Below are 25,371 nucleotides of genomic sequence, written 5' to 3'. Positions count from 1 at the left end.
CCCACGTGGCGCGCTGACCTCTCCTGCTGCCCGCTGGTCCCCTCAGCAGTGTACTTCGGTCCTCCTGCCTGCTCTGCTCCCCGCTCTGGCTCTGGCGAATTCTCTCACCCTCCCGTGCTTCTGACTATACCCAGTGCTTGTATAAATAAATAAATAAATCTTTTAAAAAAAAAAAAATTCTAGCAGCTCTTTGGAAAAAAAAAAAAGAATTTTGTAAACTTGGCTACAAAGTTAATTGCATTTGTTAATGCTCAGAAGCACAAAATGAACTTTGGGCAAAGTAGCTTTGTCATTGATCTGTGGTACAAGTATAACATGTGAGAAAGCATTTCCAGTTTCAAATGTGAGCTGATTTACAGCTATTGCTAGATCTGTTGTATAAAGCAGAAAGTCGGAGCCACGCTTTGTTCCCTTCACCACTGAAAACCCAGAGAAAAGCCATCAGAAGAGGTGTGTTTGTAGACTGAAGCACAGGCCCAGGTGCCCGTGCGGAAGCAACACCTGGAGGGGAAGCAGAGAGGAAGGCCATCGCTTTAGAAATGAAAGAACAGTCTCCGAGTGTCTGTCCACACGCAATCTTACTCCCGGGAACTACCTCTCACTTTTGGAAGAGCCTGTGAACACCGCACGTGCACTCAGTTGTGGCTGCTGCATTTTCACCCTCCCATGTAAAGAAATGGGAAGGAATGAGATACTGGCTATAAGCAAAGATGGTGGATAGAAATCTGTATTTCATGACTCTTGAAATTTGGACAAAACTGTTGAACAAGGGTGTTTTTTTTTTTTAAAGATATAATACAGAGGTGAGATCTGGAGAGATGCAACCAGCAGCCACATTTTGGAAGCTGAAGGCAGATGGATGAGGGGTTACTGGCTTGACAAACTTAAGAAAAGAACCAGATGACCTTACTATGCCTAAGAATTCTCAGAAGACTCCAATCCAGGTGATACCAGTTATTCCTGGAACTAAGGTGAATGGCAGGTGGGCTAAGAGGATGACTGAGCACTGTATGAGGAGATTGACCCCTGGATGCCCTCCCCTGCCTCATTTTTCTGGCTGAAATCACTAGATTTTTTTTATAGAGAGACTAAAACAGGGTCTGCAGACTGAGGATGCCAGACTCAGCAGAGTGTATCATAGCAAAAACCAGTGAACAGACACAAACAAAACAAGGTATTATTATGTGGATATACGCATAATAAGTGTCAGACACAAGAACCCTTTGCCCTTCCTCCAATCTGCATTCTCTAGCACTGATTCTCGCCCTTTATTGCAGAGAACGGGCAATCTCACCAGCTCAGCAAAGTGCTAAAGGCACTTACACCAAAGGATCTTCCCCCAGTGGGCCCTCATGGTCCATCAGCCCCATCAATCAGTGTAAGTTTCATAAGCAGACAACCAAAGCTCACAGAGACAGACGCACACAGACAGAGCTAGAGACAGGCTGTGCTGGGAGAAGAAACTTCAAGAGATCAACCTGAGTATCTTCAGAGGAATCAGAGAAGATAATGTACCATGAAATTAGAAAGAATAACTTGAAAAGGAAGATTTGAGATAAGAACTGTTCATATAAACTAAAGATTAGAAGATAAAGTAGAGGAAAATGCTCGAAAATTATGAAAAAGCAGACTAAGGGCCTCCCCGGTGGTGCAGCAGGTTGAGCACAGCGCTGTGAAGCTGTCCACAGCCTCTGTAGTGCGGGTTCGATTCCCGGCCGGCCAGGGAGAAACCCACATGGCACAGCAGACCTCTCCTGTTTCCCTCTGCTCCCCTCAGCAGTGTGTTTCAGTCTGCCTGTTCTGTTCCCCACTCTGTCTCTGGTGAATCCTCTCACCCTCCCACACATCTGGCTTATACCCCGGCTCTTGTATAAATAAATATAAATCTTTTTTTTTAAAGCAGACTAAAACAAAAAACGAGGGGAAAAAAGTGAACAGTAGGTGTTCACCACACCCCAAAGAGAAGTTCTGTTTTGACACACTCCTGAGATTTCAAGATTAGCCATGAACAGAAATTGCAGAAAGTACAAACAAATATTTTAAATAGCATGCTTCCCTGACTATATTTTCTCTGGATTGTTTTCTCTGGCCCACCAGGTAGTCTTGCTAGATGCCCCAAGTTAAGTGAACCCAGCACTCAATCATAGCCTTGCCTTTGACTTCCCCAAAGACCCTGTAAACTCACAGGGAAAGAGAGGGCTTCGGATTCTGTACAGGTTTCTTCCCACTGGACCCTTCATCTAATTAGGGGAATATTAAGCTTATTGTCATAAGAAAATACTAATACATATATACAGTGGTTTTTCTGAGAACAAGAGAATGTTGTGCCACGGACAGGACAGCCGAGGAAGGTCTCTGCCATTAACGAAGACTCAGAGTATAAATGAATTTGCAATGAGGGGAGGCTGGGGAGAGGGCCATCAGAAGAGGCTCTGCCTTTTCACTCTCCCAGCCCAAACTTTTATTGAAGATATGAACAAAGGAAAAAGAAAATAGCACACAATTATGTTTTTGCTTATACAGATTAATAAGTTACTGCTGAAAATAAGCTTTCCTGGTTAGTGGGGAACATGTACACAAGCCAGTACATCCTCAGCGAGCAGGAGTCAATTCTGGGAAGAAGTTCTGTTTGCAGAACTTCTAACATCCTGGAACTCTGTATGCAGAGTAAACAGGTATTCTCCAAAAACTCCAGCTCCCTTTAGGGCAGCAGGCTCCCAACATGTTGTCCATAGACCATTGGTTGTCTGTTGTTGGAGGGAGGGGATTCACTTGGAAAAAGTCAGCCAGGGCATCCTAAAGTTCTGGAAATATTCTGTTTTTAAGCTAGTGGTTAAGTATATGCTGGTTCCTTTTACTTTAAATAATGCTCATACATTTTACATCCTGTGTTCACTCATGAATACTAGATATTGAATGAAAAATATTTGTAGAGGTCTTTGAAATGGAAATGAGATTTTTTTTAAAGTCCTCCATATTTTGCTAATGCCAATAAAAACCAGTTTTACTGCTTTGAGTAACTGTTCAGACTTACTTCGTGCGTCTTCACTGTGTGATCAGTATTTGCATAGCTTGAGTGTGCACATCTGGACTGAACAATCCAGATTATTAATGTGGAACATGCAGTGTATTAGTCTCTCAAGTCCAAATTTTAGCACAATTGACTGAATTGTTTTGTTTTTCCCCACTCCTTGAGAAGTTCCTTCTCCCCCTGGTGAAAATTAGTGCTTTGAACATTAACAATTAGAACCTGATTTAAGTGAGGTCAGAAGACTAGAAAGAGAGTGCTGGGGCATGTGTAAATCAGCAACAGAACCCATTATTGAGTTAAACATTGGTTTACAGCTCTATATATGATTTAGAAAAATAAACAAAATGCTAAAGATATAAAAAACAGTAATAAAATGGGGAGACCTCAAGTAGCAAAATGGGCAGACCCAATAAAATATTGCACTTGGAAATAGGGGACCTCACACCTTGTAGAAAGTGTAACCACCTGCCCCACCATCCAAGTTCTCATAGTCTCTTATAGACCATTGCACCCCTTCCCAACTTTGTCCCCACACCTACCATTCCTCTCCCTCTAGTAACCTCAATTCTGCAGTCATGTTTCTAGGGTTTATTTTGGCTTACTTTTGTCAGTAACATTTTTGGTGTTGATTTTTTTGTTTCTCTATGTTGTGCATATAAATGAAACCATTCATTTCTCCTTCTTACTTCATTTAGCATAGCCCCCTCCAGTTTCATGTTGTTGTAATGGCAAGAGTTTGGTTTTTTTTTAGTTGAGTATTATTACATCACATGTATCACATCTTCCTAATCCACTCCTCTGTTGTTCAGCACGTAGGTTGTTTCCATAACTTCGCTATTATAAATAGTGCTGCAATGAATACGAGAGTGTATGTATCCTTCAGAATTAGTGATTTTTGTATTCTTTGTGTACATATCTTGGAGTGGAATTGCCAGATCATATGGTAGATTTATCTTTAATATTTTCAGGAACCTCCATTTTTGCGTTGCATAGGGACCGGGCCAATTTACATCTGACCAACAGAGTATAAGGGTTCCTTTTTCTCCACATCCCTTCCATTACTTGTCCTTTCAGTGTTCATATGAGCCATTCTCACAGAAGTGAGATGGTATCTCATTGTGATTTTGATTTGCATCCCCATGATAAAAAAGTGATGTTGAACATTTTTTTTCTCATGCCTGTTGGCCACCTGTATGTCTTCTTTGGAGAAGCATCTATTTAGCTCTTCTGCAACTTTTTTTTTTATTGCATCCTTTGTTTTCTTTTTGCTGAATGTACATGTCCTTGGAGATCTTGAATATCACACCCTTGTCAGGTGTACAGTGTGCAATTTTCTCCCATTCAGTAGGGGATCTTTTGTTTTAATAATAATTTCCTTTGCTGTACATAAACTTTTTAGCTTAATATAATCCCATTCATTTATTTTAGCTTTTGTTTTCTTTGCTGTTGGAGTTGAGTCCTCAACGACATCCCGGAAGCCAGTGTCATGAAGTGTTTTGCCTATTTTCTTCTATGTATTTCTTCATTATAACCATTCTGAAGTCTTTATCTGATTATGAGATACAATCTTTAATCATTTGGTGTTTGGATCCTGGAGGATGGTTTTCACCTTGTGATGTGATAGTTTTCAGAGGTCCCATATTTCCAAGTATAATACATTTTTGTGTCTCCCTATTTTGCTACTTGAGGTTTCCCCATCTTATTATTGTTTTAAAATATCTTCAGCATTTTGTTTTTTGGTCATTTATTTGTTTACTTATTTATGCCTTTTCTGGCTTCTGTATATTCTCAGATCTGTTTTGTAATTGCTGAGTTAGCAGGCTGGGGAGGGGTTTGGAGGGAGCCAGATGTTGGTGTGGTTGAGTTGGACTGGAACTAGGCATACTTGTGGCTCTCCCAATATCCCTTTGTATCATCAGCCCTTGTGCCTTTCAGTACTCCTCACAGTAGATGCCAGCCCCGGGAGCAGCAAGTGGGAGTGTAGATCAGACCACCTGCTCTGCTGTTATCTTTGCTGCAGTGCCGGTCTATGTAGAATACCCCTGCTCCTCCACAGGTTTCCCCCCTTCAAAGGAGTGTGTCTCCACACAACCTCTGCTTCCCTCTCCCCTGTGTCTTTGGCTGATCTGGTTGCCCTGTCACCAGTGTCCCTCACTTGAGACCACAGCCTGCAGCCCCAGCTTCCTTTCTCCACCACCTTCTGTTCAGTGTAGGATCTGTCTCAATGTTCACTCTATTGAAGTCTGCATTTGGAATTTACTAAGGTATAATCAATCCGACTCCTATCTGAAAGGTTGTCTGTTCACCCAGTGTCCCTCAGGTGTCTGCTCCAAGAGCTCTAGCCCATAAGGATCAGGCCTGTGGTTGCTTCCACCAGGATCCATCTTGTCTGCTCCCTTTGGCAAGGCCCAATTCACCGCTGCCAGGACCTGCCAGACTAGGTTGCTTCTAGGACCCTCCTGGGGGCTCTGTAGGGTACATGGGGACCTATTTCTGTGGGCCTTTCGTGGTCCCATCCAGGGCTTGCTGAGGTATCCCAGTGTGTCCCTTGATGAGGGCTACGTCCAGGCCCTGATGGACTTGCTGAGATCTTGAATGCCTATTGTGGCAGGTCTGTTTCTGGATCCCATCCCAAAGCTCAGCGAGGAGGTACCAATGTCTGGCAAAACCTGATATGTCTCCAGGCCCATTCCTAGGGCTCACAGAGGCTGCGCTGATGTCTCAGAAGCCTGCCAAGGCTGGTGGGCCTCAGATCCCTTCTCTGGGCTCACCAAGCCTGCCTCGGCACATGGATTTCATAATTTCTTATTTAAACTCTGACAGCTCTGTTATCACTTATAATTTTTACCTTACACCTAGTCTTTAGAGAAGAACTCTTAGATGTATTAGACCTTGACTTTTATTATATATATTTATATATGTTGTCCTATTCAGCACCTGCCTGGGATCACTGCCATTCAGTATTATTTCTCAAGTCTGTGCTCTCCAAGAGCACAGAATGTGAGTTACTCTACTGTATGAATGTGACTCACACATGTCAGAAAAAGTTGAATAAACAAAATTAATTTTAACATATTTAAACTAATATATCCAATATTTTGCACTATTGTGCACTACTACCAGCATACTCAAAGAAAAAGTCTTTCTTTCAGCATGATACCAGTATACAAGTCTTTAATGAGATAGTTTGCATTCTTTTTTCATACTCAGCCTCTCTCAGTGTAGACTAATCACATTTCAAGTGCTCAAGGAGCCCACAAAGTTAATAACTGCCATATTGAAGAGTGCAGATTTTGAAAACACCTCAAACAGCAATGAAACTCAGTCTGTACTACCCATGATGCATTTATCTAAGATGAATAAGTGGCAATATCAGTTTCATATAGACACAGGCCTTGGGAATAGTTTGGAAGTCTGGGTTAACACCAATCGTGAAACTACTTGATTTTAAAATGCATTCCTCTTTTCACAGATCTTAAAATATGAAGTCAAAATAATATAGTAGTTGTAATGTGACTGCCTATGGTATGGGGACTAGTTCTTATGGCAAAACCTCAGGACGATGTAGCAAAGTGGTGCTGGTAACATCCAAAAAAGTGGAACTGTGGGAGCAAATGCAAGGTTGTAATGCTGTGGGGACAGATTCTAAGGGGCTTAGGAGGAGTCCTCTTTCTGTCCTGGGTCACCACAAAGGGCTTGTTTTAAAATAATAGTGTATTAATAAACATTTTGAGGTTTAATCAAGGCCAACAGACTAGGAGATGACCACCAGTGAAAAGATTGTTATTCACATTCCTAAGAGGAAGGAGTACTCCAAGCCAATATTTAAAAGCACAGCCCCATGAGGATGCCGGGGAGGCCTCAGCAATGAACTCAGAGTACCTAATGGCTTCCTGTCCTGATTTCATCGTGGCACAGTTTATACCTCAGGGCCATATGTGTTAGAGAGCTGATGTTTACAAAACCAGCCCTCTCTGTAAGATGAATTCATGGTCTACCTCATAATTTTTTTCTTTGCTGTTTTTAGTTGTAGTTCTATAAACAACTCACTCCTTTATTGTCATTATATTGGGTTCACATCTTCCACTCCCAAATAGCTTGAAACATGGTCTTCCTCCAGTCGGTCAAGCATATGACCTTTGAGCTAGCTGGTCTTTCCGCCTGGAAGGTTCTCCCTGCTGTTATCCTCAGGGTTCACACTTCCTACAAGTCTTTCAGTCTCAAAGGTCACCTTCCCAATGAATTCTACACTGACCATTTTATTTAAAGTTGCGCGCATGCGCGTGCTCATACTACTCCCTATCTCTATGACCCTGATTTCTTTTATTTCTTTCATAGCACATAAGAAGACTTTAAAAACTTTTTTTTGGTAGGAGAAAAAAGTCAAAAAGAAGTTTAATAATAACATATATACCTTCTGTATGCATGAGAGAAACCTATCATAACTAGCCCATGTGACTTCAGATGCCATCACGCTTATTAATTACTTCATTATATGTATGATTTCCTGCATATCTCCCTTGTCTGACATGCAAACTTCACAGAAGCAAAAATATTTGTTTTGTTTGCTCAAGTTTCCCAAAGACCTAAGCAATGCCTAAGATCATAGCAAGTGTTTATAAATAATTTTAAATATTTTAGAAATTTTATTTGTGCACAAATTTCTTCACTTGTCTTTGTATTCCTAATACCCTTTGCAGTACCTGACACATAAAAACATTTAATACTTGCTGGATTAATGCTATCTTCCATACAGTACAGCCAAAAATTCAGGTAAAAAAGAAAGGAACAAAGGAGGGAGATAAGAGATGTTTGTGTGTGTGAGTGTGTGTGTGTGTGTGTGTGTGTGTGTGTGTGTGAGAGAGAGAGAGAGAGAGAGAGTTGTTGAAGAAAAGGAAAGGAAATAGAGGTGAAGTTCCAAAGATCATCAAATGGTGGCAGAAGAGTACAGTCAGGATCCCTTGGCAACGACTAGATTTGATTGTGTAAAGTAATACCTTTAAAGCTGCACCTTAAAATGGCCATTATAAAGGGATTATAATTATCGGTTTCAAATATAGTGTATTAATAGAAATAAGAAAAGTAAACTCCTTGAGGTCAGCATCCTTGGAGACTTGTTCAAGATATTTTATAGTGGTATTTAAATGCTCATGTTAAAAAAAAATGAGTTGTTTTTCAAGGAAGCAGTTTTCCCAACCCTCACTCCTGAGGCAGATAATAAAACAATACTAGAAACAACAACAACGATAGTTGCAATATAGTGATGAGTATTATTGTTATCCCTAATATCGTCTCTCTAATTTCATGCTAAGAAGGGAAATAAATTATATGTCCTTGAATAAAATAGCGTCCCTCCTGGGCTGCTCAGGGCAGAAGGTGCCACCCCATGAAGGCCTGCATCAGCCGCGTCTTGTGTCTTCTGCATTCTGATGCTTGACAGGGAGAGCGTTGTTGGTCTTGGCGGGACTGTCCTTCCAGGATCCCCTAAGTTCTTCGGATAGTAAACAACATGCCAGTGAGTATGCTTCTCAAGTGAAAACTAACCAATCCAGAGTCCACACCCTACCACCTTCTTTATGGGACTCTTACCCTCTGGACAACTATCCACCTGCCCTATCACTCCAGGACCAGGTACCAGACAACTGGGAACCTCCCTACACTCCAAAGCCTGAGGAAATTATTCAAACCAGCCAATGCTACGGCTGCTGGTCCTGCCTCACTTGCTCCTTCCGTGGAAAACAATAAAAGCTCTTGTCTACCCACCCCCACTCACCTCCTGATGGACCCAAGTGTGCCTTTTGGGACCACCCCCCACCCATGACTTGCAGTGTGCCCTCCTTTCAGGAATTATGAATAACAATGTTTTCATTGTCAGTCATCTCCTGGTATGTTGGCCTTACCTAAACCTCAAATTATCTATTAATAAACTGTATTTTAAACCATGCCTCCCATGGTGATGGAAGGCAAAGAGGTCCCATCCATCTGGGATTCTGTCCCTACAGCATCACAGTCATCGTGGCACCTCAGGCTCCTTGTCTCCTCCCACAACCAAAGCCATTCCTGCCACCCTGAAATAGATGGGACCCCCCATATGGAAGAGAAGTGTGCAGTGTCCCCTAGGCAGGCCACCTTTAAGCCAAGCCTGGGGCAAGGAGTCTCAGTTTTCGCCTAGTGTCGCTTTCCCATTCCCAGGCAGGATAGTGTATGTCTCCAGGGGTGGAGCAAGCACACTTTAAATTACAAAATTGAAGTGGAAATCAAATGTTTTCTTATAGAAATAATGTAAGGGAGCACCCATCATGGCCAGAGGTATCCTAGATGAGGTAGCTGACTTTCTATGAAGAATTGTCCATGAAAAAAAAAATGCAGAAAGTGAGTATAACATTATCTCAAGCCTGCAAACAATTACTATGAACACATGTGCAGTGTCCTATAGATGTCTGTCAGGCCCATGTGGTTCAGATCTTTGTTTAGTCTATTGTGTCCTTATTTGTTTTCTATCTCCATGACCTGTCCATGGTGAGTATGGAGTGTTGAAGTCTCCAGCCATATATGTGTTTCTCCAAAGTCTGTTTTCAGAGATGATAGTAACTGTCTAAATTTTGGTACTCCTTCATTTGGAGTTTATATTGAGTGTGTGTGTGTGTGTGTGTGTGTGTGTGTATATATATATATATATATATATATATAGAGAGAGAGAGAGAGAGAGAGAGAGAGAGAGAGTGTGTGTATATATATATATATATAGTATGTATATATATATTTGGAGTATATATTGAGTGTATATATATAAATATATATATTTATATATATTTTTTTAAGATTTATTTATTTATACATACAAGAACTGGGGTACAGGCCAGAGGTGTGGAGGGTGAAAGGATTCACCAGAGACAAGTGGGGAACAGGCAGACTGTCTGGAATACACTGCTGAGGGGAGCAGCAGGTGAGTCAGGAGAGGTCTGATGTGCCATGTGGGTAGCTCCCTGGCTGGGGATTGAACTCCTACTGCAGTGGCTGCGGAGAGCTTCATAGGTTGCATCTTAACCCCTTGCACCACCAGGGAGGCCCTATATTGAGGATACATTGATGAGTGTTATGTCTTCCTCATGTATTGTGCCCTTGATCATTATATAGTGTCAATCTATGTCTTGTAATCTTTTTTAGCTAGAAGTCTATTTTTATCTGATATATGTATGACTGCCCCTGCCTTATTTTGGGTGCCATTTGCTTGCAAAATTGTTTTCCAACCCTTTATTTTCAATTTGTATTTATCTTTCAAACCTAGATGTGTTTTTTGGAAGCAACAAAAGGTCAGACTCTGTTTTCTTATCCAACATGCTACTCTGTGTCTTTTTTTTTTTACTATTTATTTATTTATTTATTTATTTATTTATTTATTTATTTATACAAGCACTGGGTACAGTCAGAAGCACGGGAGGGTGAGAGAATTCGCCAGAGCCAGAGCAGGGAGCAGAACAGACAGACTGACAAAATACACTGCTGAGGGGAGCAGTGGGCGCAGCAGGAGGGGTCTGTCGCACCATGTGGGACCCTCGCCAGCGGCCTGGGATCGAACCGGCGCTGCAGAGGCTGTGGGCAGCTTAGCGGCCCAGCACTCAACTGCTGGGCCACCAGGGGAGGCCGGTCTTTTTTTTTTTCCTAAAGATTTATTTATATATTTATTTATTTATTTATTTATTTATTTATTTATTTATTTATTATTTATACAAGAGCCAGGGTACAGGCCACATGTGTGGGAGGGTGAGAGGATTCACCAGAGACGGAGCGGGGAACAGAACAGGCAGACTGACGAAATACACTGCTGAGGGTAGCAGCGGGCGAGACAGGAGAGGTCTGCTCGCCATGTGAGTTGCTCCAAGACCAGTGGGGATTGAACCAGCATGGCAGAGGCTGCGGACAGCTTCACAGCCCTGCACTCAACCACCTGTGCCACCAGGGAGGCTCAACTCTGAGTCTTTTTATTGGTGAGTTTAGTCCATTAACACTTAGAGTGATTATTGATTAATGGAAGTCTTTTGCTGCCATTTATGTTCTTGTTTGGTGGTTCTATTTAATTCCTTGTTCAGTTCTTGTGTTCATTCCTCTCATGGTTTACTATCCTAGGGCTCCTTGTGATATCTCATAGAGTAAGGGTTAGTAGTAGCAAATTCCCGAAGATTTTATTTGTCCGAGAAGGTCCTTATTTTTCCTTCACATAGGAAGGAGAGCTTTCCAGAATAAAGGTTTTTTGGTTGGCATTTTTTGTCTTTGGCATTTTTTAGCATATCATTCCGTTCTCTTCTTGTTTGTATGTTTCTTCCCCCTCATCAGCTTCATTATTATTATTTATTTTTTTGTCTTGGACTATTAGAAGTTTTGTAACTGGTGGCTGAAGCCAAAGACTATTACAGGTGGTACCCCCTGAAGGGGTGGGGGGTGCTGGTAAGGCTGGATAGCCCCAGGGAAAATGCTAACAAAGTATGGAATTTTGGTGGAGACTGACAAAATATAAGGGACTGCAGAAGCAGCCCCCCAAGATTTTGTATTCGGCATTCAGCATTTGAAGATCCAGTATTTGGGATTCAGCATTTTTGGATCTTCAGAGATTTCAGAGTCAGTGATTTCTGTCCCCCCTCTTCCCCCACACCCCTCCCCCCTGACGCCAATCTTCCAGAAGGCTGTTGTGGGCCTCTGAAGAATGTGAAGAGGTTTCCAGCAGCCAATATCAGAGAGGAAACTTTCAGAGGCTTTACAAGTAGCCAAGCAACTGAAACTTCCTTGCTTTACAGGACTGTTCCCTGCTGTTACAGCCTGGCAGGGAAGGCGAAGACCCAGAGCTGGGCACCTGGCTGAGCTGTGTGAGTGTGTCCGTTTGTCAGGTCATTCAGCCACTGCAGCTGCTGTTTTGAGCATCGTTTGTCTGGAGCTGTGCTGGCCAGGGAGCCTCTCTTATTGTGTCTTCTGTTGTCTGTGAATTGGAACCCGGCCTATGTCTGGCTGCTGTGTGCTCCAGGTCCCCAGTGGTGGGAAGATGCCATCTTGAGAGCATGACCTATTGTTCGGAAGAGGAGCTCTGCATCCTCAGTGGGGGATGTCGCCATCTTTGGAGTGTTTATGTTTAGAACTTTAAAAACACTGGACACTGCTTTGGGTGAGGTAGATGGCCATTTTGAGCTCAGTAACTGTTTTTCCCTGGTTTGATAAATAAATCCCATTATTGCCATTCTCTGAACCTGAATAGTCTTGCAATTGTAAGCATGGGTGAAGAACTCAGACAGTGACCAATATACTATTTGGGCAGTGTCCTTGGCCAGTTTTATTGCACCTTGCTGCCCTGTATCAGTTTTCTACTATTTGTCTTGCTGCAAACCTTATTCCGCATTCTTTTAGCTTCCTGTATGTCTATTTTCATTTCCTTCTTTGAGTTTGTGACATTTTTTCCAATTATTTCCTTGAATAGCTTTTCAATTCCTTTTCTCTCTTCTCCATCTGAAATTCCTATGATTCATATTTCTTTTCCTCATGGTGTCATAAAATTCTTGCAGTATTTTTCCTTATTTTCCCTTTGTCTCTCTCTTTTTTCTATTGTGGTTCTTTTTGTGGCTGCATCTTTGAGATTTGTAATTCATACCTTCACATTGTCCATTTTTTCCCTTGGCTCTTTCCAGAAATTTTTACTTCCCCCATTGATCTTTTTACATCCTCAGTTCCTTTATTTTTGTATTATAAAATTTCAGTCTCGATCTTCTGTTTGTTGATTGTTTCTCATACCGTTCTTTTCCTTTCCTGCATACTCTCACATGTCTCTGATCTGTTTTTCTGAGTTTTATTTGTGTTGTTCAAAATCTTTGAAGTTCTTTTCTTTTATTTTAGTAATAACTATTTATTGAAATGTCAATTAGTTGGTCAAGTGAGTTAAAGTCTCTTTTTCATTATAACCACTTGTTGGAGAAAGTGATCTGCCCACCTATCAGTAGTATTGAGTGGAGTTGAATTTTTTTTTTTAGCTAGTTAGCTTTTTTTATTATTATTTTTATATTCCCCATACAATTGCAATCCCCTGATTTTGACCCCAATCCCTCCTTTCCCCGCCCCCTCAAAGTGTGTGTCTGGTTCATAGTTGTTGATTTTTATTTTTTTTCTTTCTTATAGTTATTCTTTTCCCTGGTCCCTTATTTAGGTTTTCTAGATTCCTGCTATGAGTGAGACCATCCGGTATTTTTCTTTTTCTTTCTGGCTTATTTCACTGAGCATGATCCCTTCCAGCGCCATCCATGTTGCTGCAAATTGCATGTGTTTATCTTTTTTGAATGCTGAGTAATATTCCATGGTATATATGTACCACATCTTCTTGATCCAGTCATCTATTTTTGGGCATTTGGTTTGTTTCCAAGGCTTAACTATTGTAAATTGTGCTGCTATAAACATAGGGGTGCAGGTGCTCTTAGGAATTAATGTTTCTGTGTCCTTTGGGCAAATACCTAGGAGTGGAATTGCTGGATCATATGGAAGCTCTATCTTTAGTAGGTTGAGGAATCTCCACACAGCTTTGCATAGTGGTTGGACCAGTTTGCACTCCCACCAGCACTGCAGGAGAATTCCTTTCTCTCCACATCCTCACCAACATTTGTTATTGCTAGTTTTTTTAATATGTGCCATTCTCACTGGTGTGAGATGGTATCTCATTGTAGTTTTGATTTGCATTTCCCTGATTGCAAGTGATGTTGAACATTTTTTCATATGCCTGGTAGCATATGTATTTCCATTTGTATTTCTTCTTTGGAGAAGTTTCTTTTTAGCTCTTCTGCCTATTTTTTGACTGGATTATTTTCTTTGTTTGTGCTGAGTCTCATCAGCTCTTTGCAGATTTTTGTGATTAGTCCTTTATCATTAGTGTTGTGTACAAAAATGTTCTCCCAGTCGGTGGGGTTTCTCTTTGTTTTTGTTATTGTCTCTTTTGCTGTGCAGAAGCTCTTTAATTTGATGTAGTCCCAGCTGTTTATCTTTGCCTTCACTATCACTGCTTCGAGTGATGTGTCTGTAAAGAAGTCTTTGAGGTGCATGTCATGTAGTATTTCGCCTATATTTCCTTCTATGTATTTTATGGTTTCAGGTCTTATGTCTAGTTCTTTAATCCATTTTGAGTTGGTTTGTGTGCATGGTGTGAGGTAGTAGTCAAGCTTCATTCTTTTGCATGTAGCGACCCAGTTTTCCCAGGACCATTTATTGAACAAACTTTCTTTGCTCCAGTGCATATTCATTGCTCCTTTGTCAAAGATTAGTTGACCATAGATCTGTGGTTATATTTCTGGGTTTTCTATTTGGTTCCATTTGGTCCATGTGTCTGTTCTGGTTCCAATACCATGCAGTTTTGATTATTATGGCTTTGTAGAATAGTTTGAAATCTGGGAGAGTGCTGCCTCCCTTCCCTTCTTTTTTTTCAGGAGGGTTTTGACTATTCAGGGTTTTTGGTGGCTCCATATGAATTTCATCAATATTTTTTCTATTTCTTTGAAGAACCACATTGAAATTTTGATTGGCATAGCATTGAATCTATAGATTGCTTTTGGTAGAATGGCCATTTAGATAATGTTAATTCTTCTGATCCATGAGCAGGGGATGTCTTTCCATTTCTTTGTGCTTACTTCTATTTCTTTTAACAGTGTTTTATAGTTTTCTTTGTATAGGTCCTTTACTTCTTTTGTTAGGTTTATTCCCAAGTATTTGATTTTTTTTGTTTCAATAATAAAAGGAATGGTTTTCTTGATTTCTTCTTCAGATTTATTTTTTGTGTATAGGAAGGCTACTGATTTTTGTGTGTTGATTTTGTATCCTGCCACTTTACTAAACTGATTGATTAGTTTACTTAGTTTTTCTGTGGAGTTTTTGGGGTTCTCTATGTACATTATCATATCATCCACAAATAGTGATAGTTCGACTTCTTCCTTGCCTATTTGGATTCCTTGTATGTCTTTCTCTTGTCTTATTGCTCTGGCTAGGACTTCCAGTATTATGTTGAAAATATGGTGAGAGTGGACATCCTTGTCTTGTTCCAGATCTTAATGGGAATGCTTTCAGCTTTTCACCATTGAGAATGATATTGTTTGTGCGCTTGTCATTGATGGTCTTTATGATGTTGAGGTATGTTCCTTGTATCCTGAGAATTTCAAGGGGCTTTATCATAAATGGGTGTTGTACTTTGTTGAAAGCTTTCTCAGCATCTATGGATATTATCATATGGTTTTTCTATTTCTTTTTGTTGATATATTGGATTACATTGATTGATTTTCAGATGTTGAACATCCTGTGTTCCTAGAATAAATCCTACTCGGTCATGGTGAATTATTTTATGGATGCATTGTTGGATTCTGTTGGCAAGGATTTTGTTGAGGATTTTTGCATCAGTGTTCATTAGGGAGATTGGCCTGTAATTTTCTTTTTTTGTGCTGTCTTTGTTGGGTTTTGGTATTAGTGTAATGTTGGCTTCGTAGAATGTATTTGGTAGTATTCCTTCTTTTTCAATTTTTTGAAAGAATTTATGTAAGATAGGCACTAATTCACTGCTGAACGTTTGGTAGAATTCATTTGTGAAGCCATCTGGGCTTGGGCTTTTGTTTTGGGGGAGTGCTTTGATTACTGCTTCATTTTCGCTGCTTGTAATTGGTCTGTTTAGTTGTTTTATTTCTTCTTTGTCCAGCTTTGGATGATTATATCATTCTAGGAATTTGTCCATCTCTTCTAGTTTGTTAAATTTGTTTGCATATAAGTGTTCATAGCAATTTCTTATTATTCTTTTGATTTCTATTGAGTCTATTGTGATTTCTCCTCTTTCATTTATAATCCTATTCATACATGTTTTCTCCCGTTTTTTCTTTGTGAGCCTTGCTAGAGGTTTGTCTATTTTGTTTATTTTTTTCAAAGAACCAACTTTTGGTTTCATTGATCTTTTGGATTGCTTTTTTAATTTCTAGTTCATTTATTTCTGCTTTGATTTTTATTATTTCCTTTCTTCTACTGGCTTTAGGGGTTTTTGTTGTTCTTTTTCTAGTTCTTTGAGATGTGAGATTAGGTTGTTTCTTTGAGTTCTTTCTTGTTTGTTGATGTGAGCCTCTATTGCTATATATTTTCCTCTTATATACTGCTTTTGCTGCATCCCATACATTTAGGAAAGTGGTGTCCTTCTTGTCATTCAACTCAAAGTATTTTTTAATTTCTTCTTTGATCTCCTCATTAGTCCAATGGTCTTCCATTAGTGTGGATTTCAATCTCCATGAAATGGGAACGTTCCTTGTTTTCTTTTCATGATTTATTTCTAGCTTGATGCCTTTATGATCGGAGAAGTCAGCTGGAATGATTTTGATTTTCATGTATCTGTTGATGTTTGTCTTGTGGCCCAGTATGTGATCGATTCTGGAGAATGATCCATGCGCACTTGAGAAAAATGTGTACTCAGATTTTTTTTGGGTACAGTGTCCTGTAGATGTCTGTTAAGTCCATGAGTTCCATGTCTTTATTTAGGGCTCTAGTGTCTTTGTTTATTTTTTGTCTTGTTGATATGTCCATTGGTGAGAGTGGGGTGTTGAAGTCTCCCACTATATATGTATTTTCTTTAATATCTGTTTTCAGAGCTGATAATAATTGTCTAACATATTTTGGTGCCCCTTCATTTGGTAAGTATATGTTGATGTGTTATATCTTCCTGATGTATTGTCTCTTTGATCATAATGTTGTGTCCATCTATGTCTCTTTTTACTTTTTTCATTTTGAAGTCTATTTCATCTGATATAAGTATTGCTGTTCCTGCCTTCTTTTTTGGTCCGTTTGCTTGTAGGATTGTTTTCCAGCCTTTTACTTTCAGTCTGTGTTTATCTGTTGTGGTTAAATGTGTTTCCTGGAGACAGCAGAAGGTTGGATTTATTTTTTATAGAGGCATGTTTTATTTATTTATTTATTTGTTTGTTTGTTTGTTTTGTTTATACATGCACTGGGTACAGTCAGAAGCGCGGGAGGGTGAGAGAATTCACCAGAGCCAGAGCAGGGAGCAGAGCAGCCAGAAGGACCGAAGTACACTGCTGAGGGGAGCAGCGGGCGGCAGGAGTGGTCTGCACGCCATGTGGTACCCTCCTCTGGTGGCCGGGGAGCAGCCAGGGATCGAACCGGCATCGCAGAGGACATGGGCAGCTTCGCAACCCAGTGCTCAACTGCTGCGCCACCGGGGAGGCCCTGGATTTTGTTTTTTAATCCAGCCTGCTACTCTGTGTCTTTTTACTGATGAGTTTAATACATTTACATTTAGAGTTAATATTGATATGTTGGCATCTGTGTTTGCCATTTTGTTTGTCTTTTTTGTGATTTTATTCCTTGATTTATTCTTGTTCATTCCTCTGTTGGTTTTGGCTGTAGGACTTCTTGGAGAATTTTTTGGAGTGGGGGTTTAGTTGTAATGAATGTCTGGAGTTTCTGTTTGTCTGAGAAGGTCCATATTTTTTCTTCGTAGAGGAAGGAGAGCTTTGTAGGGTAAAGTATTCTTGGTTGGCATTTGCTGTCTTGAAGTTTGCTGAATATGTTACTCCATTTTCTTCTTGCCTGTAATGTTTCTTCAGAGAAGTCAGAAGTTAACCTGATTGGTTTTCCCTTATAAGTTATCTGTTTCTTCCCCCTTGCCAGTTTTATTATTTTTTCCTTGTCTTGGACTCTTGCAAGCTTTACTATTAGGTCTCTTGCCATAGTTTTCTTTTCATTGTGGTAATTGGGAGTTCTTCTCACTTCCTGTATGTCTATATTCATCTCTTTTATCATGCTTGGGAAGTTTTCTTCAATTATCTCCTTGAATATTTTTTCAGTTGCTTTGTCTCTCTCCTCACCTCTGGAATGCCTGTAACTCTTACATTTCCTCTCCTCATGGAGTCTGATAATTGTCTAAGAGTCTCCTCATACTGCTTCATTTGCACTTCTCTCTCCTTTTCTCTTTTGGCTCTTGTTATTTCTGTATCTTTGATAGTACTGATCCATTCTTCTATTTCATCGATCCTGTTTTCATTGCTTTTCCCAGAGTTCTTTATTTCTTCTAGTAATCTTTTTATCTCCTGCATTTCTTTTCTTTCCTTTCTTAAGGTCTCAATTTCATTCTTCAGTTCAGTGATTATTTGTCTCAAATCATTTTTTTTTCCTTTTCGTTTTCTTTCTGCTTTTTAATTAGGATGATTATTAATTCTCTATCTGATAGCTAAGAAGTTCTTCACGTCATCGTTGAGCTCTGGTGACTGTGTTCTTTTTGTGGTGTGTCCTCCTGCTGGCTTGCTTGGTTATTTATATTTTTTCTTCTCCCTGTTATTTGCTTTGTAAATAGTTCTATGCATTGGGATGTTGTGCCACTGGTGTTGGCGGGCATCTCTTTGGAGTGCTCCTTTAAGGGTATTGGAAACTGTTTACCAGACTGAGACCAGCACTGGTAGGCCAAAACTCCACCAGGGTGTTGATGATGTGTTGCTGGGCTCTGTCCCTTACAGTTCCCTTCCTCTGTATTTACTCAGTTCCAACAGGGAATCAGCTAATTGGTGATTAGTTCTGGTCACGAGGTGGCGCCAGAGACCCGTACTTGCTAACCTGTGCCTTTTCCCAGTGGTTCTCTGAGTATGGGAGGGGGGTCAGAGGGGAGCACCTCAACACAAGGGCTCTTTTTTTTTAAGATTTATTTATTTATTATTTATACAAGCACTGGGTACAGTCAGAAGCACGGGAGGGTGAGAGAATTCACCAGAGCCAGAGCAGGGAGCAGAGCAGGCAGAAGGACCGAAGTACATTGCTGAGGGGAGCAGCGGGCGGCAGGAGAGGTCTGCTCACCATGTGGGACCCTCCAGTGGCCGGGGAGCAGCCAGGGATCGAACCGGTGGGGCAGAGGCTGTGGGCAGCTTCACAACCTAGTGCTCAACTGCTGCGCCACCAGGGAGGCCCAACACAAGGGCTCTTATTCAAGCCAAGTGCTGTGTCTGCCCTGTGTTCACCAGGTGTTGTGCCCGCAGCAGTATGGATCCCACGCGCTGAAGTCTGCACTCTAGGTCTCGGCTCCAGGGCTATCAGATCCAAAGCGCTGGCTGTCACCCTGTGCAGTGCCTGCTGCTATGGTGCGTCCCACACCCCGGATCCTGTGCCTAGCTCTCAGTTCCAGGATGGGGTCTTGCTCCACGCCTTATTTCCCTCCTTAGCCCCGTTTGCGTTTGCGTGGACCACCCTCTCTCAGGGCCTGAGGGTGTTTTTGTGATCCCTGGTTTCCAACTATAGGGTGTTGGTGATTTTTTTTTCTGGTCGTTAGGTGGCGCCAGAGATCTTTCCTAGTGTCCTTCGGGAACTGTTTTTAACCCTGTGGGTCCAGGGGAACAGAGTGGGAGTGGCGTGGAGAGCCTCAACGGCATGGGGGTGCTGTGTCTGCCTTGTGCCCCACGGCCATGGGGATCCCATGCCCCGAATTTCGTGCCCCGGGTCTCAGTTCCCAAAGCCCTCAGGTCCAGGATGCAGGCTGTAGCCCAGTTCAGTGTCCGCAGAAATGGCGCCTTTAGCACCCAGCTCCCATGTCCAGGTGCCTGGTTTCTGATTACTCAGTGAGGGACATTTACCTCAATGAAGACCCGCGTGCATCTCCCTGCAAGCCTAGGTCGCAGGCGCGGGGACCTGGGCAGCCCCGATCTGCATATGCTTTTCAAGCGCTGCTTTTCCACACCAGCTTACCGGCTGGCCTGGGGCTGTTTGTAGGTCTCCTGGGAGTCTTTATTTTTCTCCAACCGCACCCGGAGCCGTTCCTCACCTCTGCTGCGTATCCTGCAGGATTCTCCACAGTTCCAGTTCACAGGGTGTGGTGGCTGAAATAGTTCCTTTTGATGCACAGACCCCTTGATGAGTAGTTTGTTCTTGTTGGTTGTTTCAGTTTTTTTTTTTTTTTTCTTTTTCCCCTCCTTTCTGTTGGTTGGAGAGTGCGGACTTTGTGGGTGGGGGAGGGTGGCAGGGTTCTGGGCTTTCCTCCCTTCTAGTCCTCTTTTATGGCAACTTTCTTCTTCGGGCAGTGTGCCAGAGTCGCCCGTTTATCTTCCGTGTCCCAGTTCTCTCAGGGACCTGCCGCTTTTCCTCCCTGTTAACTTTTTTTTATGGGAGGTCTTACTCGCAGCATTTCCTCCCCACCATGTGGATGTCCTCTCTCCTTTGATGCTCTTAATTACGGCAATTTTGAATTCTTCATCTTGTTAGGGGGAAAAGGATGTCCTAAAGCTAATTCCATACAGGCTTTGTGGACTCCACCCCCACCCCAGGCCAAAGCCAAAGACACTGGGAACTCCAAATCCCATCACCACCAAAGGGAAGGTGGCTGGGACCTGAGGGTGGGGTTAAGCAGCCAGGTTGGTATAAAGCCAGACACGTGGGCTTTGGAGGGGTCCCCCATTTTGGCTCTCCGCCAGCTTGCAGTGTCTGGCCAGCTCTGAGAGTGCCTTTGGGTTTCCAGGTCGGCGGATCGGGTAGGACGCATTAAAGACTTTATTTCCCTATTTTTTCCCTGAGTTGTACATTTTCCTTATTTCCTTTTCCCTTGTAAATAAACCTTTTATTCACCTTTTGTGTATGCCTGTAGTGGAGTATTAATAAGTCCCTTGTAAGCGCGCGGGTGAGGACCCACAGCCAGGCAACCCGTTCAGTATTGGGGCTGTCCTATAACAATCTGACATAAAGAAAAATTCTTTCATGTCAGTGTTGTTGAGTTCTGAAGAATAATTTTCTCTCTGTGGAGTATTGTTACCCTGAGTACTTCCTTGACCACTTGTATTTCTTTCTCCCTACCGTGTGCTTTGGGGTTTGCTCTGCTATAGATGGGGCTTTTCCTGGGCATGGGTCTCCCTTTCCTCTTATTTTGGGTTTTACCTGGTTGTGGGTACAGTAGCTGAGGCCTTCCCTGGAACATATCTGAGTGAGCAGCTGGCTCTCTGGTCTGTCACTTTTAATGTTTTCATCTTGCCATACTGGAGTCTTAATTGTATTTTTGTTAAAAGATCTATCTACTTATGCATACAAGAGCTGGGGTACAGGCCAGAGATGCAGGGTGTGAGAGGATTCACCAGAAACAGAGTGGGGAACAGAACAGGCAGACTGACTGAAATACACTGCTGAGGGGAGCAGCGGGTGAGACCAGAGAGGTCTGCTGTGCCATGTGGGTTGCTGCTTGGCTGGCCGGGGATTGAACTCATGCTGCAGAGGCTGCGGATTGCTTCATAGTGCGGTGCTTAACCTCTTGCACCACCAGAGAGGCCCTTAATTGTATTTTTGACCACCTATGCCCCAATATCCTTATTTGTAAAATAGGGCTAGTGATAGCATCTATTTATAGAATTATTATAAATACTAGGTTAGTTACTAAATGAAAGGACTGAGCAGTGTCTGGCACATATTAAACACTATACGTATAAATAATTTGTATTATTTTCCTTCTCACTATATGCCTCCATCTCCATTATTTTTCCCCCAATACATACTCTTCCCTTCCCTTTGATCTCTCTTTCACAGAGCCCATGTTTTGTTTTCTTGCAGAACAGTGAGAATTTTTATTATAAAATTGTCTTATTTCCTTGAGGAATTATCTTCTATAGGTTATGTGTTATTTTTATTGAGGTAACATTGGTTTCCAAGACTGTGTATGTTTTAAGGTTTCATGTTCTGCATACTATTCTTCTAAAATTATAATGAAAAATTGTAAACATACAAAAAAGTAGAAGAGCCTAATGAATTCAATGAACCATGGTTGATTATTAATCATGGTTTCTCATGTTTTATTAGAAAATATCCTTAAACTGACTTTTGTTTGTTTTGTACTCCTCTTCCAAAGTGTTTTTCTTCTATTTTGTGCTGTTTATCATACTGAATCCTTTTCATTATTATTAATCATTCAATATTGACAGTTATATTCAGATCTACTAGTTGTTTCAAAAACAGTGTACCAAATAAGGGATCAGGAAAAAATAATTATAATAAATTAAAAAGCAAAACTAATAGGCAACTATTAATTTGGAGACACTCTGCAGGGGAGGAGGAAGGAGAAGGATCATAACAGAGGAGGGAAAAGCACAAGGGACTATGGTGATGGTGCTCAGGTAAATTGGTGGTGGGAATTTTACGGGGACTACACCTGAGAGGAGAAAGCATGCATTGTACAAAAAGGAAGAATGGTGTAAAAAAAAAAATATATATATATATATAATAAAATGTAAAACAACAGTGTAAATGGTTTTCCTTGCTTCTTTTCCCTTTTCTCTAGAAAGTAATTTTCTCCCCATGAAGTAAAGTTTTTGTTGATATCTAATATACACACGGAAATCTGCTTTAATTATATCACTCAATGAATTTCTAAAAGGTGAGTACGACTGGAATTCAGTGTAAGTGACCAGAACATTATCAGAACTGTAGAATTCTCATAGGCCAGTCAAAAACTAATGCCTCCCCAGGTAAAGACTATTCTTATTTTTCACCTTATAGATTAGGTTTGCACATATTTGAATGCTATGTACATAAAAACATGAAGGTTTTGCTGAAGATTGTTCCATTGTATGAAAACCACAATCATCCTTTATATTGTTGATAGGCATTGAGATTGTTTTGGGCTTCCACTCTCTTGGGACAACAGGCCGTTTTCAATCTGTTATTTGTACAAACAATGTTTCAGTGAACAACCATTAGTATCTCACTTAAATATATGCAAATAAATTTTTCAAATGTAAAAATATATACTTAGAAATAGAAAGTCTAAGTAACTTCATCTTTTTTACCTTATTGCCAAAGGATTCTTACTTTACCTTTGCCTGAAGTTTATCAACAATAGCACCCCCAAGAAAGAGTCGTGGGTGCACCATTCCATGAGTTCTTGCAAGATAAAACTTTTTATTTCTTTAGCTTTAAATTTTTTGAGCATATCTTAGGATAAATAGAAAAATCTTTGGCTTACACTTTTTTTTGGTCTTTTTGTCTGGTTATGACTATAGATAAAATAGCATTTATTTCTTTTTTCCTAAAACCCAATTACTTTACAAGAATTTGGCTTGATAGACTTGGCCTTTGGGTTTGTTTCCACATTTTGGCCATTATGAATAATGCTGATATGAGTATTCACATACAAGTTTTGATATGCATATATTTTTATGTCTTTTAGATATATATCTAGGAATGAAACTCCTGGGCCACATACTTTCATTCTTGAAAATGACTGAGCTATACCTACCAGAAATGTATGATGGTTCTAATTTCTCAAATAATTGACACTTGTTATTATCTGTCTGCATTATAGGAAGTACAATCTTAACTGTGACTTAAATTTGCATATTCCTAATAGTTAATGATGTTGAGCAACTTTTTGTGTGCTTGATGGACACTTACACATCTTTTTTGAAGAAATCTCTATTTAAATCCTTTGCTCATTTTTATTTATTTATTTATTTATTTATTTATTTATTTATAATGACCTTACATTCTTTATTCAGATTTGCAAGTTTTTAACATTTTGCCACTTTGTTTTATCACTTTCCCTCTTAATATATGAAAATATTATTTGCTTTCTGAAACACTTGAGACACTTCATCCACTTTATGCCTTAGCAATTTAGTTTTCTGAATTATGTTTTCTAAAACCAAGGTCATTCATCATCATTTCTTTTTAGTCTCCTTGAATTTGCAACAGTTACCAGTCTTCATTTTCTTTATAAAATATAGATTTACATATTATGTAAATTTTGTATGAGAGGGTAAGTAAGTATTATCAGTACAATACAATTCTGCAATAGACATCAAATAATATATACTGGTAAATAATTGTAGCCTCTGTATAATATATAGTTTATAGTATATGTCTGATTTATAGGTATAGTATAATAGATGAAGAAAAATATTGATATGTAAATATATAACAAGTTTGTAAAGTATATAAATTGTAACATAAATGCACATATGCTATATTACGTGTGTATCACATATCATGCTTGTAATGTTTATTACTGCCTTTATTTATTTATTTATTATTTGAATATTTTATTTTATATAATTCTTACATCTTTTTTCATCTTTGTACAATGTATGCATTTTCTTTTTGGTTATATTCCCCATACAATTGCACCTACCCCCTTATTTTGACTCTAGTCCTTCCTTTCCCTGCTGCTCCCTCTCCACCCCCCGCTTAGTGTGTCTCTGGTTTATAGTTCTTTGTTGATTTTGATTTTCACTTTGTATTGATTAGTCTTTTTCCTGGTCTCTTATTTAGGTTTTCTAAATTCCTGTTATGAGTGAGACCATCCAGTATTTTTCTTTTTCTTTCTGACTTATTTAGCTGAGCATGATCCCTTCTAGCTCCATCCATGTTGCTGCAAACTGCATGTGTTTATCTTTTTTGATTGCTGAGTAATATTCCATTGTGTATATGTACCAAATCTTCTTAATCCAGTCATCTATTTTTGGGCATTTGGGTTGTTTCCATAGCTTAGCTATTGTAAATAGTGCTGCTATAAACATAGGCGTGCAGGTGCCCTTTGGAATTAATGTTTCTGTGTCCTTTTGTAACAGGGTGGTCCCCAGGAAAGGGGGAGGTTCCCTGCCCCACCCAAGGGAGGGTGGAGCTGAGCAGGAAGAGGAGAAGCTGCAGAAGAGACTGAGGAAGGAAGCAGGATGGAGCCAGGAGACCTGGAGGAGGCGCATGGAGCCTAGAGACACGTGAAGAAACTGTGCTTGTCTTTTGGTCGTGGATTGGGTGACACAGATGTGGGTGAGACCCGTGGGGAGGTGACAATGGCAGCTTTTATCTTGATGTTGATTTTGCTCTTTTCCTTCCGGGCATGTCTGGTTGTTTCTGACCCTTTTCTGTGGGTCCCCACTGGAAGATGCTTTAGACTTGTGGCAGGCTTTGGGGCCTTGTTGTGGGCCGATCCCATATGGATGGAGTTTTACCCATGAGGGGACGGGTAACTTTGGGTGCTTCATTTAGAAACTAGACTCTTTGCCTTACCTGTATTGTTTCCTAGTTTTATTAAAGTTCCTTCCCCTTAAAGTCTCCTATGTTTTGTGTTGATGCGGCGGATGGCAGAACCCTACATAGAATAGACAGGTTTGCGGGGTTTGGGCTGCCCCTCTCCCTGTCCTATAACACTTTGGGTAAATACCTAGGAGTGGAATTGCTGGATCATATGGAAGCTCTATCTTTAGTAAGTCAAGAAATCTCCACACAGCTCTCCATAGTGGTTGGAACAGTTTGCACTCCCACCAGCAGTGCAGGAGAGTTCCTTTTTCTCCACACCCTCGCCAACATTTGTTGTTGCTAGTTTTTTT

At 40.6% G+C, this 25,371-nt stretch overlaps 1 protein-coding gene across 6 annotated transcripts in view; it reads left to right on the top strand.

Annotated features, from left to right (window-relative positions):
• Positions 1–25,371, top strand: part of CUNH9orf153 (chromosome unknown C9orf153 homolog) — a 50,296-nt gene that overhangs the window by 5,291 nt on the left and 19,634 nt on the right. For 2 of the 6 annotated variants that reach the window (XM_054688925.1, XM_054688926.1), the window contains exon 2: positions 22,326–22,421. The exons of 1 other annotated variant lie outside the window; for it this stretch is intronic. The gene's annotated coding sequence lies outside the window, so the exon portion shown is untranslated. Of the gene's footprint in view, positions 1–790; positions 972–9,334; positions 9,404–22,325; positions 22,422–25,371 lie in introns of those variants that run through there. 3 more of the 6 variants (XM_054688927.1, XM_054688928.1, XM_054688929.1) reach the window with 3 other exon arrangements.

The sequence above is a fragment of the Talpa occidentalis genome, unplaced genomic scaffold (genome assembly GCF_014898055.3).
Source record: "Talpa occidentalis isolate TD23 unplaced genomic scaffold, MPIMG_talOcc4v2.1 talOcc4.7, whole genome shotgun sequence".
Classification (NCBI taxonomy): Eukaryota; Metazoa; Chordata; class Mammalia; order Eulipotyphla; family Talpidae; genus Talpa; species Talpa occidentalis.
The sequence above is the reverse complement of the archived record's forward strand: the minus strand, read 5'-3'. Positions and strand labels throughout refer to the sequence as shown.